Genomic DNA, 17,098 nt, shown 5'->3' with positions numbered 1-17,098 from the left:
AGAGGGATCATTAGTTATGACTAGTAGAGTCTAGGAGATAATGTTGACTCTCATTTCAGGAACTATTAAGCTAAAAACACTGTGCTGAAAGCCATTTATCTGCATTTTAAGATAAACAGAGAAGCTATTCAATTAAGTAGACTGCAAGAAATAAGCTACAGATGCCAAATCGAACAACTTTTAAACTCCAAAAGAGAGAAAATCCCTGCATTTAATAAGCACAACTTTATACCAAGAAATTACTCACATGGAAGTTCATAAGCAGCACAGCTTAACCACCCCACCATGTCTGATAAAAAAATACAAATCAAAGTGTAATTACAAAACAGTTAAATCCGAGCAATGTAAATTACATGCACTTAAAATCTGCCAGTTCCTACCGCAGCCACCACTGACGGTTACAAGGTTACGAAGTGGCAATTTTCATATGGCAGTATTTACATTTTATCTCCACATCGCTACCATTTGAAAATGAGATGCTATTCCAGATCTCCACAAACGAGAAATATGCCAAAACTGTCATGTTCAAATCTGCATTTGCTAAGGAGAACATTCTTCCTGAGATAAGCAAAAGAGTATGAAATCAATTTCTCAAATCTTGCCAACCAACCAGATTTTTTAACTGAGTATTATTCATCTTTTTGGACATATCACTATGAGATCTTTAAGATACTAGCTTTAAAAAATTAAAAGAAAAAACCCAACCTCAAACCACTAAAAAGCATTCCTACTAAATAGTTTCCAAAATCCTTTAAAAATATGTAAAATACAAGACAGTCTAAGCTTTAAAAAAAAAGATGGATTTTTTCCCCCCTCCCCCAAAATTAAAAACCTGATCTTTCCCCACACTTCCAGATGCCAGAGATTTTCGGGCCAGCTCTGAGGTCAGACAGGGGAACACACAGGTGCACCATGCATCGGCAGCTGAAAGCTTGCAAGGTTGTGCCGGAATTTGATCTGCCCCCTCTTCCCGCATTCCTGCCGGCATTATAAACGCTCTCTGAAGGAATAATACCCTAATACGGACTAATTTTCCACAAACAGCCCCAGCCTCATTAAACCTCTTCTTTATCAGCATTGTTCAAAGCAGTTTTTCTGGTAATATTGAACTCTCCTACGCCCACCTAAAGAGAAAAGAAACTCCTTTTATGTTCTCTCCAGTATCGTTTCTCCTACTCAGGTCCACTGGCACCACACAACAGATTCAATAAAAATATTCGGTTTCATCATATGGTAGTAGTGTCCTAAAGACTATGACATGGATTGAGAGAGAGAGAGAGAGAGTCTGTTCCAATAAAAAAAGAGATCACTCTCCCAACAGGATTTGATAGATTTCTATGAGTGACTCCTCCCAGCAATCAGGCAAACCCAAGTGAATTAAGAGGACAGTATTTCTAAAGCAGGTGTTTTTTAGAACCTGCAATTCTTCACACTCCCTAAATGGCCTTTTACCCTTCCCTAGAAAAATCCTTTTGCCTTCAGCAACATCACACAGACTCTCTTAACATGAACAACCTTTACCACTACAATAATTAAAAAATTTGAATGTGCTATGACCTAGCTTCATTGTGAAGCCAAAAAAGGAGCCAGTCTGCATTCAAGCACCCTGTGAAGTAACAAAACCTAAGAGTGAGGTTATGACATGCTGAAACCAAAAGTGGGTCCTCTTCCCAAAGTGATGAATACCCGTGGGACCTTATCCCAGATGGTCCATGATGCACCTTGCCTCTGCAAATCCATGATGTGAGTAACTATGTTCTTTTAAAACCATTTCTGTTTTGCAGATGAGAATTTTTATTACAAGACTGACAGAAGAATGCCATCTGCAGATATTCCTTCTTCCCCAGCTCCATCTAGATTACCCTGAATGGCCTGAGACTTGAAACACAGCAGAGGATAACACAATACAGAACAGAAATGCAGCCAGAGGATTTCTGCCTATCCTAATTACACACTCTAGTAACAATCCTGAAATGAAAAAAACAGTTGTACAGTGAGTTGCTAGTACAGAGGAAAACAGCAGACCAAACAGTGCTGTATTTTCCAGTCATTCTTTTGCCTGCTGTTCAAAGCATAAACGCCCATGAGAGACTGACAGAAATATGGACACAGGAAAAGAAAATGCAGGCAAAAGCACTGGTGGAAGGCAAACCATGCATCCATGGTCTTTCTACCAGTTTAATTCCATCTAGCTGGGATATTTCAAAAGAAATATAAACAAGCAAATATATTATTTCTATATTATGTATATAAGATACACATTGTATCTAAATGCAACATATATCAATAAATAATAAATGTGTTAGGGTTTTCAACTCAGGAAACAGACTTAGTTCCACTGAACAAATCACTGTGGAAATGAAATAATTTGAAAATTGAAAACAATGCTACAATTCAGTATGATAATGTCAATATAAGCAATGGAAGTATGAAAGCTGTGGTCCTCATAACCATTTTTCTCATGTGCACAATGAGCACAAGGCCGCGGTGTAACATTTTGCTCACATATATTTGATTATAAAATAAGGCACATAATCATAAAATAATGATGATAAAACAACGTTTCCCATATTTTATTATTCTGTTCTTCAAATCACTCCTCTTTCTCATTTTTCCTCAACCTAATTCCTACAAAATTTTTCTCCTTTTTTTAAATATATTTATTTCTTTTTTCAATTAGCCCATTAAAATTGAATAAGAAACCCTGACTTCAGCAAAAATCAAAAAAGAAGTTTCAACTAATGCCAACAAAATACAACAGTATGGGTCTTGTAGAAACTTCACCTAAAAGAAGGTGGCTATGCTAACCAATATGAATTTAAACTGAATTTTTCTTTCCCTTTTCTTCTTTTAATCTATTTAAAAGAGATGAAAATTGTAATCCAACTAAGTTTCATTTCTTTCAGCTCCAGTCAATCTCTAAAAATGCTCCGAGGCATAAGAACAAGGGGCCTACAGCAAATATGTGTTTCAAGCTGAGATGCTGTGTAGTTTCAGAGAGAAAGAAAAATATTTTCCCAAGCTTTCAACTTTTCATTTGTATAAAATAGTGTATTTTACAGCTAAGTAAAGATGTAAAATTAAACTTCTTGAGCAGTGCAATGCACAGTAGCTCACTACAAATACTCTTAACATACCTAAATGCATGAATTGTGCAACGTTTTCCATCAGAATATGAAAGGAAATAGACGCCAAATATAGGGTAAAAGAATATAAAAAGTCAGCTTTCTTCCACAAAATAGCAGAATTCTTAAAGAATGTGTTGGTGGTCAAACCTGACAAGTAAGAGGTTGTTTCCATGCTGCATCCTGACTAATGGTTTGATCAATCTTAACTAAGAAATAAGGAAAAGTATTTGGATAGTCTATAAATAAGCACATGGATTATTATTTACCCATAAAATTACCTGAAATTACTCCCTCTCAGCTTGTATTTCTTATTGCTGTTCTTTTAATGCACCACTGCTTAATCAATTCCCTACACAACTTTTCAATAGAGTAATGATTTGCTGAAGTCCTTTCCCGGGTGGCGACCATATCAGATAAAACAACCATTATCACTGAGTTCCAGTCAGATAAAGAAGGAAAAGGGTAAAAACCATTTTTAAAGATGAATGTGATTATTATAGACATTCATACTTTTCTACATGTAATATTTCATATTTCTACACTGCTTTCCTTTTCCAAGTAGCTTCCCTTTGGACTGAAGCTGGTGGATGGAAGTTCAGTCTCTGTGAGTTAAAGAACCAGATTTATCTGTACATACAGACAGCAGAAATATCCTTCCAAAAAGGGCAGTTGATTTACTCCAGCACAGAATTCACGTTTTTCTCCCTAAGTTACCACCATGCTCAAGGAAACCCATTTCAAAGATTTAGTATCAAAGATTTAGTAATACATTCAGTAGAAAATCAATGTACACACTTAAATATGCATGACACCAGAAAATAAGTCAGATTTAGTAATTTTCTTCTATATAACACACCACAGTTAACTACTCTTACCCAAAAAATGTTTCTTTAGAATACTGCAGCCCCCTACACTGGAAACATCTACTTTGTCCCCCGACAGAAATGATATGGAGCACACATGGCACAAACGCAGGAACAGCAATCAGAAATTCAGCTGCCACTATGACTAATGTTTGCCAAATTGATAGTGAGACACGGCTACAGGAGCCTCTTCAGGAGCAGAGCCACAAGGCATGCATTCCAGCAGCTGGGCTGTACCAAGAGAAGTCAGAGGGACCATTACTGGGGAGGAAATGTCATGAGTGGTCTCTGTTATCTTTGTCTTGGAAGTTAGCTTAGAACTGGAGTTTAAAACCTTGACTCCATATGTGAGAAAAACATGAAGCTCACATCAAGCCTAGAGATGGAGGAAGTGTTGGTAGGCTAACATTCTCCACTAAATGTTAGCCACCTAAAACAAGCAAGAACGAATCTTTTAATAGCGTCTTGAAAGAATAAGGGTAATAAATTTGTGTTCAGAAAAGTCTAAAATGCACTCTGAGAGTGGAAAAAAATACTGTACTACATATTTTTCTTACTCAGCAATAGAATTTTTTATATGAAAATCATTGTAATAAATCAATAAACCTAAGAAGCTACATTTAAAGAAATGAGAAAAAGAGGAAGAGTTAAATACAAAATAAACAGAATTAGAACTTTGTCAATTATTCTACATCCTGCTGGTTGTAGTTTCAGTAGGTGATACACTCAGGATAGAAACAACCCTACTTCTTGAGAGTTTTACTCTCATCAGCACCATCTATGTGAGTTATCAAATTGAGAAGACAAAAATCCAAAGCTCACCATTTTTCAGGACGGAATCAGTGATTTCTGCAAACTGTTTGTACATCTTTAAGACAGGGCACAATCTAAAATTTTCAACCCTTTAAAAATCCCAGAGTTATAGAATGAAATCCTATGCTTTACTACGAGCATTTTTAGTTTTGGCGTCACCTGCAATGGGTTTAGCATTTCAAGGCAAGGTGTCACCTGCAGAGAATTCCTCTTCCTCTCTTTGTCCGTTAGAGAAAATCAATTAAAAAATTTATGTAGTGAAGTAATTCCCCTGTTTCTTGCCTGTATCTTAGCTCCCACTGAAAAGAAATTGAGTTATGATGTTAAAAATTAAGGTGAAATAAAGAGCAGCATGCACTGTAATAGATTTACAGGGTCCCTTTTGGATTTCACATTCATTGTTCTGTAACCCATTAAATACTAGGGAACCTTGGGAAGAAGTCTAAACCCTTGACTTAAAAACCTCACACCCATTCAGAAAGAGATGATTAGGAACAACAGTATTCTAGCATCATATTTCTGGTTCCCTTCACCAGTATAAAATGGTTTCAGATTCAGCAATAACATTAATCAAGTGTTTTAAGACCACTTTTTCCTTTCCCTGCAAAGTTTCTCCTTCTTAGCACTCTCAGGAGTGTTTGCTTCTACCAAAGGTAAATTCAGTTTCTGCCTGTAATAATCATGGCAAAATGAGGCTCGGCACACTTCTAGCAAGGAACAGATGTACTTTATATAGATCATTGTATTAGAATAGTTCAAAATACTGCCAAATTAAAGGTGAAAAACCCCATGCTTTTCAAACATGCTTACAAGAAACCAGCACAACCATGTTACTCCACCTGTATGTTGTATTACTTACAGAAGTTCAAAAAAGTTCAGTAAAACAAATTATTTCTTTTTTTTTTTTTTTTGTACACTTCTTTTAGAGAGCTTTCACACTAAATATGTGAACAAGAGAAAGAAAAAAGCACCCCACTGAAAAATAACCAAAAATCACACATCTTAAAGATGTGGGGGGAACAGCGAAGAATCTGTTAAAGAACAGAGGCACTAGAAAATTTCCCTTAGAAATATCTTCTTTCTATCCTTGAATAATTTCATTGTTTTCCTGTATGTCGATATTTGTTGCTTAATTTACCCTACAGCAGACACAGATCATCCCATCAGTGTCGCCTTTCTGTCACTTCCACCCTTTTCCAGGAGAAAGTCAGCTCAATACTCCTTCCCACTTCCCCCAGCAGAGGATATCCAAAATCCTCCAGATGACATCACAGGGCTGCCTGACAGGTGGGACCCAACCTTTCCTCAATGAAGCCAGCCGTAAGATTTTAACAGGCTCACACTCAGCTTTGTCTCAACAAAAGGTGTCCAGGGCTTCATCCAAGGAGAAGAGATGGAGGACAATGTGTTCAAGCTATTAGCCCTGCTTATGAACTTCTCAACCCACCCTGCAACAATCAGGGTATCAGCAAAGGACTCCACTTCCACAGTAACGGCAGCTAGGGAGCAGTTCTTGCCAAAAGAAACACCCCTGTCAAAATTCCTCTGCCAGCAGGGATGCGCAGGTGTTTCCCACTCCTTATTTTGTAGCCCATTGGTTGAGGGACCTCTTCATCTACTAGTCCCAAACCACATGTGCTGGGAGTTCCCTAAAGTGTAGAGATTATTGTTAAAGAAAAACAAATGATGGAAATTGAAACCTAAATAATCCAATTTAGGCTGCGAAGGAAAGAAAAACTGGCAGCTGGTGGGATTTGGGCAGGCATCCTCTCCTGCCATTTAAGCCATCAAAACCTAGTCAGGAAGTTTCCTCCCACATAATACAGATAGAATGATAAAGAAGCATTTTCTGGACCCATCCTTCCAAAACCCCTTAACATTTCTAAAGCATCTTTCACTCTTCTTTGCCTGTGGGCAGACAGCTTACATTCAGGCAGTAAAGGAGAGGTGACACACTGTACTCCCATGGTTCGCATACATTTCATTTTTTGCACTTTGTGTTCATTAATGATATTAATTAGAAGCAAGTATTTTCCTCTATGTGCCTTGCAAAGCAAAATAGGACAAAATGTCTGAAACACTTCACTCTGTGTACTGTTTTGATGCTTCTTGCCAAAATCAGACACAGTGATGCTCTTTTGCCAGCTGTGGACCACAGGTTAAGAGTTTTTTTTCTCCACAAAAAGCTATATAAAGCACAACTTCTCCATCCTCCCATTCCAAAGATGCGTGTTTCAGGCTGCAGTAGATATTCTCCTTTCAACCAGCAGCTCTGTGACACAACCCAGAGGCTGAAGGAGATGTAAACTATTTACCCTGCCTCGGCATAGGTTATTTTTGCAAGCCAGCAGGCCAGCCTCCCTGGGCCATGTTTGTTTATAAGGCAAGCGTTTCCCGCTCCTGCAGGGCGCTTGTGGAAGGAGACGCCCGGGAGTTTCTGTTTGAGGAAAGCCACTGAGTGATCTGCATTTCTGGCAGGGGAGATGCTTTTTTTAACTTGAAAATAGGTTCAAAAAGCAGCACAGAAAGTGCATTATCCCTGAAGAACCTGGTGTCACCAGCAATGCTGCCCTACAAGTGAGAGGAGAAGACACTCCTACGGAGAAATTCAAATGGAAGTACAAAGCAACCTTGAAAATCTCCCAGTTAAAATGTGGGCGACCTGGTTTCACATGGAGGCTGTGTACTTTCTCTCCCTCGCTCTTTTTCACTCTCACCTCTGTAGTAATTCTCCCTGGATGGTCTCTCTGTCAGTCATTATGCATTTTTGGGGGATTTTGTTTGTTTTTTTTTTTCAATAAAACAGGGGTGCCAAACCTTCAGAACGATTGTGAAAGGAATTTTCACATTTGGAGACTACTAAAAATAAAAATTAGAAAGAAGTTTAAGTTATTAAAGTTTCCTCCAGTTCCAGCCAACCTTTAAATGTACTTTTGAATGCATATTGTTCATATCATATGATTTAGTTTATTTTCTAGATTATTTAGTCCTTCTTGAAATCATTGTATTTTGGGGTTTGTTGCTTAGAGCTAGGTCAATGTTTATATGGAAATGTTATTTTGAAAGAAAAGCATTTACATTTTACTGAGAACAAGTTGTACTCACACAATTTCAAAAATCCTGCACTTATTTAGCTGAAACTATCAGTCAAGTGTAACTCAAATTTGTGAGTACTTTGGGCCCAAACCCAAATATTTTTCTGCCAGTCTTTATTTTCTTATGCTTTTTAATTGTCTTAACTTTTCAATTCTATCCATCAAATCACTTCCCAGTTCTCTAGGAGAAAAATTAAGAATAATGACAAAAAAATATATTGGGAATTTCCTATTCTATCTATAAATTTTAATAGGATGTTAAGGTCACACATTTGACTAAAAAGAAATGCAAGACAAAGCCAAGTAAAGTGTATTTTCTCCCAAAAGTGGAAATGCTGGAGAGTCAGCACTTAGAAAATTATAGGAAGTCATGTGACATATTGAGACAGTCAAATATCTACCATTATGATAAAAACTCCCAAAAGCCCTATTTAGATGTGAAAATAAAGTGATCTGCTGGGTCCTAGCTAAAACAAGTCAGCATTCTACCATCCTCTCAGTATTCAAAACTTTGTCACAGTAAGCAGCAGAAATTCGGGAAAATACCCATGCCACAAATTTACTTCAGAGGTTTGGACATAGAAGTAATTCTGGGTTTTAATAAGGCTTAATGCAAACCACTTTCATTCTTTTTTTTTTTTTTTTCTTTTTTTTTCTTTTTTTTTTTCTTTTTTTTTTTTTTTTTAATGTAAGGGGCTGGTATTTCACACTGATTATTAAATCCCAGAGGTGAAAGAAGGGTTTCAGCCACAGCTGGGGCCAGCCCTGCTGGATAAAAAGTATCATGTAGGACACACCACATATTTCCCACGGAATCACAATAAAGTGGCATTTTGAGAAGAAGGGAATTATCTAGTAGCTCTCCCTCAGTAGCAAATCTCAGAGCAAATCACTCAAGCCTTTTCAAAACATTCTACTGTGCAAAGGCTGATTGTCCTTCTTTTCATTTATTTATTAAGAGACAGCAAGGAGGAGAGAAGAAAATAACTAACATAAAATACAGGTGGGATGTAGAAACAAGGCTGGCTAAGGATCTTGTCTCTTCTCCCACTGCTGTGTTGCAGTGTGCACTGTTTCATACATCATGCAAACTTCTTAGGGCAGCTCATTTTCACTTCCACCACAGTTTCACTTCTATTAGCACAGGGCTGCTTGAGCTTAGTACTGAAGAAGAATGTTTAAAGATGCCTTTCAAACCCTGCATGGCTCTCTGTACAACATTGCTACAAGCGAATGCAGTCTGCATTTGCTACTAAAACAACTGTAAGCTTCAGCATCAAATATCAGACAAATTTGGCACTGATTAAATGGCAGTCCTGATGTGTAAGTCTCTACTAAGCTACAGGGCAGACTTAAGAAAAGCTCTCCAGTTCTGGCAGCAAGCCTCATCCCCAGTTTGGACTTTTAAGGGTAACTTCAGCATGCTTCACATAGCACGCTACTGTTAACAACCACTCGTCACTCCTTTCCCGTCTCCTCTGCTCTCAGCCCACCTGACAGGTCATTACTTAAACCAACAGAAATACATTTTTCAGTAACATTTTCAGGGTATTAAATACCTTTTCAAGATCAGAATGTATCAGATGCCCAGCTTTGTTCCCCCCTGTCTTTCAACAGTTAGTGTTCAAAATGTCAGTCATGAGCAACATTGTGTAGGATATTTTGCTGTCAGTACAGTACAAATATTTAGGTAGAGAACATGTAAAATCTAGCGGGCAAATCTTAAGTAATTGCTACTGACTGCAGTGAGTAGTGCTGCAAAGGGAATCTACAGGTTTACTTTGAATGGTGTAATATATTATTCTTCATAAATATTTGCCCCTGAAAATGGGACCAACTCATGCAACAGTCTTTATTCTCCACAGAGATCTGTACTTTGTGTTAGTATATCCTGCTAGGATAAGATTGCATGAATGTTGTTCCCCACAGAATAATCCGAGAAGGCTGAAGAAAATCTCACTAGAATTAAACTTTGCCAAAAACCACCTAAAAGAAAACCCCTCTTTATTCACCAGCTCAGATATTGACCTTCATTTACGTAACTTTAAATGGAAGTTATAACCTGAAAACTGGTATTTGTAAGTAAAATGCCCACTATAGTAGAATTATAAATGAAACTTGCTCACACTGGATATGTGTCTGTAGTTCAATCATCTTGTTGCCAACTGTGTGAAAAACAGCAGCAAAGATGCAGAAAATAATAGATTCAATTTTTTTATGTTGGAGATTAGTTTCAAGTGTTTGGCAGTAGGATTTACTTCCATGCTCTACAGATCAGAGGCAAAAGAGCAATTTGAAATCTTGCTCCATTATCACCTTTCTGTCCTCCAGAAGCTCACCTTAATCCATTAACAGAAGAGAGAGACGAAATCCTCTCAGTCAAAACACCGCCTTTTGTTTCTCACAATACACTGGGATTACTTTTATATGAGGACAGAATGCTGCCCTTTGCTGGGATTTTGTACAAGAAATACTATCTATTATTTAATGATTTTAAAAATGTTTGAACCAACTGCAATTTGGGGTGAGAAACTTCTGAGTCTAACCACTTGGGCTTTAAACTGCTGTGCATGGCTCCACTGTATCTTTTAAAATGAGACTCTAGTTCTCATCTCAGTCTTCTAAGTGCTGACAGAAGTGCAGCCTTCAAGTCCAGTGCTGTTACTCATACACTGAATAGATGTGATGGACACATTTGCAAGCAGACACATTCAGTGTATAGAAAACAGTGAGAAATATTGTGGGAGGTGCTGAAATTGAAATTCTAAGCTCTGGCATTTCCTTCAGAAGGTATAAAACAACACAGCAATCTTAGGAAGCATTACTGTGATGAAAGCACCAATAGTAGGGCTGTGTGAAAAACCCTAGACAAATAATGCTTGTTTGGTTAAAATGAGATACATTACTAAGGCTCTTTTACATGGTTTCGTAGAGAAGAGCATTTTCCAGGTCCTGAATAGACTGAAGAAATGTTAATGTTTAATTTTAGAATAGTCTTCAAAATATTTAATAGATCATCAAGATATTAGGATGTTTTTCCCAACCATCCAATGCAATTAATGTGCATCTATTGAGACCCAGATATTCCACAGGAGCACGAATGTCTTTGCAAGGGCAAAGATGGGAGATTACATCTCATTCTCTTCTGCATGCTGCCTGAATGTGTACACTGCAGACTGGAATAAAAGACAAGTTTCTGCATTGCTGGGAAAAGCAGCTGTGTTTAATTGTGTGTAAATTTACCCTGCAGTGTTTTGTCCTATCTATCGAACAGTAAACTGTCATCTCAGTCATCCTCGTAGGCAAAATAACAAAGGAGCTAATCCTGATTCGGTCTAACATTGTCTGAATCACATTTATGTTCACCCTGAAAAAACAGGTCACAGAAGTTAATCCAGCCTGCGAAAACATCTAGAACCAGAAAACCCATCAGGCAGACTACAAGTCATATGCCCAGTCACCTGACATGAGCCATACACCCTGTCTTAGCAAGAATTAACCCACTGCAAAAATTAAACCACTGGCAACCTCTTCAACTGCCTTCCTTTCCTCTCTTCTCTTTCCCAAGTTTCCCAGGAACAAAAATAGAGCTAGCAATACATAAAAGGAAGGTGATTTGCATCCTTGTATATGAATTCTTCAAAAATCTGAGATTTGCTGAAGATTCTTAATCGAAAGGCCTAAAAGAGGTGAGACTCTGCAGGGAGAAGCTTGTGTTAACATAACATTTCTGAGGAAGGTGAACACGGAAAATGAATCTGAAAAAGTCTTCCAGGAGAGAAGTTTGTAAAAGAGGTTCTCTGTAACAGCAATCAGGGGAAGCCTAAAGTTTATCCAAGGGAGGCTACGTTTTATTCCCTCTCAGGCTTGACCAGACATTTTACATTGCTGCTCACAAACTGGCTGGACAAGAAAAACACGTGCTGACAGGCTGGATATCACCAAAATGAAGGTGTCAGCCTTACTCTGAGATCACTCTACTGAACAATTGTGTAAGCTCATCCAGAAGCATTTCACTGCTAATGGCCAGCAAGCCAAGTTGCTGGCTTACTCATTTCCTTCTATGAATACGTGCCAACACACCTGAATCTTACAGCAGAATAAAGGAAAATCCAGAAAGCTGCTGCTAAACTTACTGCTTATAATGAAATCACTGTGAGATCTTTTTATGCAGACCTTCTTTGGGCCGTTTTCCAGGATGAAGCAACAGCTGTCTTTGCCAATCTCCTCGCAGGCAAAGAAAATTTTCAAGATTAATTGCTCTGATAGAAAACAGGAGATTTTTTTTTTCCCCTTTGCTTTGTTAGTGTTGCTTCTCCTGCAGTCAAGTTCCTATCCTGGAGGCTCTTCCAACTGTGAATTAATTACAGGTTTGATAAGCTGCATACCTGTTCGTAGAGATTAGGAGTGGTAAACTTAAGACCCCTTTTATTTCCTAAAACACTTAATTTCCTGGAAGACTGTAAAATTAATTTCCCACTTCTCCAAGAAAGCTGATGGGAGGCAATTGCTGATATTCTCCTATGGTTAGAAGTGTAGCAAAAGGAGACCTCTGCTGAAAATTGGGCTTTAGCAGAGGACAAGGGCCTGAAAACATGGCAACCCTTGCTCTTCCCCTGAAGAACTTCCAACTAACCCATAAATGAAAGTAGCAGAGCCTATCATCCAGACTGGTGGGTGCCCTTGATGAAACCCATGCTACACAGGATGTCGTCCTTTTTAATTAGGACATTTAACAGATGGATATGGCCAAGAACCAGAATTGCCTGTTCTCGTTTAAGAATAAGCTCTCCACCCAAACAAAGTATTAATGTGTCACTCTGTATAATAAATACATGACTTGCTATACAAAGAAGTAGAGTTGAATGGCTTTGGCCTTGTCTCGAACTAATTTATTTTAAGTCTATATATAACAAGTTCCTCTGACAATGAATTGTGTAACGTCTACAAGACAAAAACCGGCACACTTCGTTAGCTACAGAAAGACAGGTGGACTGACAGAAACTTCCACTTAGTGCTTTATTGGCTGCCTGCCATAGTTTGAATGGGGGCAATTATGAAAAAATTGAACACATGACTTTAATAAGCTTCAATATAGATCACTGTCTGGTGGAAGCGAAGCTTTACAATAAGTTACTCTGGGTCTAGTCTTTGCTGTTAAGAACAAATGTGTTGTTTCAGATGTCAATCATTTATTCTTGGTATTATTTGAAAAGGTTAGCGAGAAAACTGACATGTGGAATTGTGGATGACATGAAGCAGCCACGGCACTGATCTCCCTCCGCATCCTATGAGAGAGGTAGCCAGGCTCCCTCTGTGCCAGTGGGAAAGTACCTCCCTGAGCACAACAGGGATGTGGCAGCAGCACCTGACTTGAGGAATGCACAGCAAAGAGCAGCTGCTGCTGCTGCAGGGGTTCGACATCAGCCTCTCCAAGTGGAGTTGTTCTCTGCCCACAGCTGAGCAGTGGATACTTCACAGATAAATGAAAAATAGTCTTATCAAATATTATTTAGGATGGATCTGTCTTGATGCAAAGGTGTCCTTCAAGGGTTTTACAGTTCAAGCTCCCACCTCCAGCAATTCACAATAACCAACTGTGAATAAGACAGCAAATAATCCATCACTGCACAGTCACCATGAGGTCGGGAAGGCATCACTGCAGGAGTTAACGCTTGTTCCATGTTTTGAGCAGCTTAAATGAAAGTTGAGATTTGGATGAACCACCAAGTCTCCTTGCCAACCAATGCTCTTCCTTCCCTGGCCAAGCACAACCTGCCTTTTTCAAAGAAACTCACGTTACCCCCCCAAAGGGACTGCTCTTTCAGCAATAAAGGTCTGCAGGGAACTTCTTCAGGACTGAAGCAGGTCATTGATGGGGGATGCTTCACTGGCCCTCTTGCATGAAAGCCTGCCTACATTTGATCCACAGAAATCCAGGCTTGCTGGAACTGCTCAAATGGGAATGGGGGCAGAGAGACCGATCAGAGCAAGAGCAGCAGTGGTCCCAGTCTCCCATATAATTTTTTCCTAACTCCCTATCAGAAGAAGTAGTGGGACAGTTTCTCCCCATCCCCACACCCACCTGCTCACTCCAGCTCCCTCCTCTGGCAGCACTGAGGACGTATTTCCATGTGCTGCCGCCAATACTATTATATTCTGTAATTTCGACCTGCTCCCAAAACCTCTGTAAAAATAGCAGTAATTATTAATAACAGGAACAATGTACACTGATGACAAATCCATAAGAGACATTTCTGACACACCACAAATTCAGTAAGGACAAGTCCAAATAATGAACTGTCATAATTTGGCGCACAAATGCAACATGGAGAACAACTGGCTAGTCAATAATCTGCAGCATCAGACAGGAGGTCATTGACTTAATGTGAGTCATCAGTGTAATAATTTATGAGAAAGAAGTTACAATATCAGGAGATATCAACAGACTCTTCCGTGTAAGAAAGGATAAACAAGCCTCCTGCTCAGGGCAGGAAATTCAATTCAAGATCAGGGTTGTGCTTTGGGCAGCATCGCTCCCAGGGGAGAAAAACTTGTGAAAAACAAATCCAGAAAGTCACAAAAAGTACCTTCACCAACTGGAAAACAATTAATTATGAGGACAGATTACAATGATGAGATTTGTTCAGTCTAGAGACAAGGGCCACGTGGTAACAGCTCTGAAATGGGTAAAAAGTCTCTGCAAAGACAGATGAAATGTAGCCCTGCTCCATGTGCACTTGCTCAAGGTGAGAAACAAAGGCTGAAATTTGAACACTGAGATCTCAGACATCCAGAAGATCAAGTTTTCTTTGAAACCCTAACAATGAATGGAAACAGATTGTTTACAGAGGTGCAAGAATAAACATTTCTTCCCAAAGGTTTAAAAAATTATTCAACAAACAGGTATCAGAAATTGTTTTAGGTACAGTGCCATCAGGTGAAGGGACAGCCTAGATAATTCGAAGTTCTTTGCAGACTTACTGTCTGTTACTCTTTACAAATTTACCTCAAAATGCAAATTGAACTAATTCAAAAACTGAATCTTTATTTCTTAATTTTTAGTACATAAAAATTCATTTAATGCAATTCCACTTTTTAATACTATAATATTGAAATTCAAACTTGGCCTAATGAACAATAAGGAAAATAACCTAAACCAAAAATGTTTCAATTTAACTTTCATAAAACATATATTATGGTACTACAGAGACTCTGTATTACTGTTAATTGCTCACCAAGCCAAAAGGCCTATCCTATACAGAGTTCATATCAAGCTAATTCCATCACTGAAATTCCAAGATTCCAACAATACTGTTCCCGTTATCTTATTCACATCAGAATACTAATAGAGGTTAGATCAGTTGTAGCATCAGTCTTGATGACAGTCTCAAATCCTAGAATCATAAAATGGTTTGAATTAAGGGATCATGAAGATCTTAAAGGTCATCTAGTCCCAAGCCCTCTGTCCCAGACTATTATCTCCAAAGAGAGATTTAGGGGGAAAAAAGGAAAACAACAGCTAAGGAATTGCTAAGGAACTCAGGGAAAAATTGTTTTGAAGAGACACTGAATCTTTGGGAATAAGGAGACTATAGCATTTTTTTCTTCACTCAGGAGACTAAGAATCTACAGCAAGCCTAAAGTTAAATTAAAACATATTTTTATTACACTTTGAACATTGCAGTGTGTTTCTTTGATCATAATAGCTTAATCTCAGAAGAACAAAGCAGCATTAAAAATCACTCTCTGACTCTACCCATGTTTCCTAATCTCCTCTGAGATTATTTTTAATGCAGGCAAGAAAACATCTCTTTCAAATAAGAAAATCCATATCACATTTGTCTCCAGACCTTTAATTGTTTAATGCTATTTCCCTAGGAAGATGTTCAGTGTCATCTACGGAATCCTTTTTTTTTTTCTTTCTTTTCCAAAAGGCTAATCAATATTTTGAAATATAAAGCTACTTTATAAACTGCCTTGATTTTTCAAATGAGTCAAACTGAAGCTGCAACAAATAACACAATTTACCACATCTTTCCCTATTCAATGTATGAGATCTCTTGCAGCAGTTTCTGCCAGTTGGGGTTTTGGTTGTCAGAGCAGTAAAATTCTGCTTTCCAGAGCTTTATGTTCTTTGTGCACAGCTGGAGAACTTCATATTTAGCAGAGGATTACCATGCATATGCAAGTGAATTGTTAATTTATAGGGGAAGGTGAAAAGTAGCATTTGCAGTGTAATGTGAAAGAAGATGATGTATAGTCAAGCCAACAAGGGCCACGCACAAGATTCGAGATGAAGAGCCACCAGTCAACTCAGCTGGACTCAAGCTGCCAGGCTTTTATAATACCAGTTCTTTATTAAGAGGAATAACATTTTCCTTACAGCCTGGATCCCTAACAGGCAAAAAGAATGTTTAAAAACAGGGAGGAAAAATGTCATTGTGAAGAGTTCCTTCATGTGTCTTCTCCAGAGGGTTAGGGAAACAGACATCAAGTGCTCGCAGGGTTGCAGAAGCATCTCGTATTTCCTTATGGCCTGTCTGTGTCCAGTGAATTTCAGGGGAAATTTCCAAAGAGGACGCACTGTTAGAGCACAATAAGGTTCAAGGATACTGTGTTCAGCTCCATCCAGCAGGTGTTTCGAAGGAATGTTCTGCCTGAAACCTGCCTTTTGATTACTATGGCATTGGAGGCCTTCTGAAAAGAGAGACCTGACAAGGGCACTGAGCTTTGTTTAGAGAACTTAATCCTTATTCTCCCAGCTGCCAACAGGGAAAGGCTATGTTTTGCCTAAGTAAAAAATTCCTTTCTTAGAATCAAGAGATGAAAGTGGCAGGGAAGAGCAAACACCCTCCCCAAACAGCCGACTTAACATCCCCAACAGCTGCCTGTTAACAGCAACAGAAACATCCCTTTCCACTTTGACAACATATATCAAAGTAAAAAAAAAATCTCTGCCAGGTGGCATTAGGCATTACAGGAATACAAAAAACATCCAAAGAACAACCTTATCCTGTGAGACTCCTAGTTCCTCCCTCCTGTTGAAATGAATGGTGTGGAGGGTGCTATCAGTGTAACCTGAGTGATTAATCACATGCCAAATGCTACAAAGCGTAAGCCATTTCAGTGCTATACTGAGCATTACTGGAAATATTTCCAAAAAATGATAAAAAACTCCTTTGATTTAAACTGAAAT

This window comes from Vidua macroura, chromosome 4 (assembly GCF_024509145.1).
Source record: "Vidua macroura isolate BioBank_ID:100142 chromosome 4, ASM2450914v1, whole genome shotgun sequence".
NCBI classification, from domain to species: Eukaryota; Metazoa; Chordata; class Aves; order Passeriformes; family Viduidae; genus Vidua; species Vidua macroura.
The sequence above is the reverse complement of the archived record's forward strand: the minus strand, read 5'-3'. Positions refer to the sequence as shown.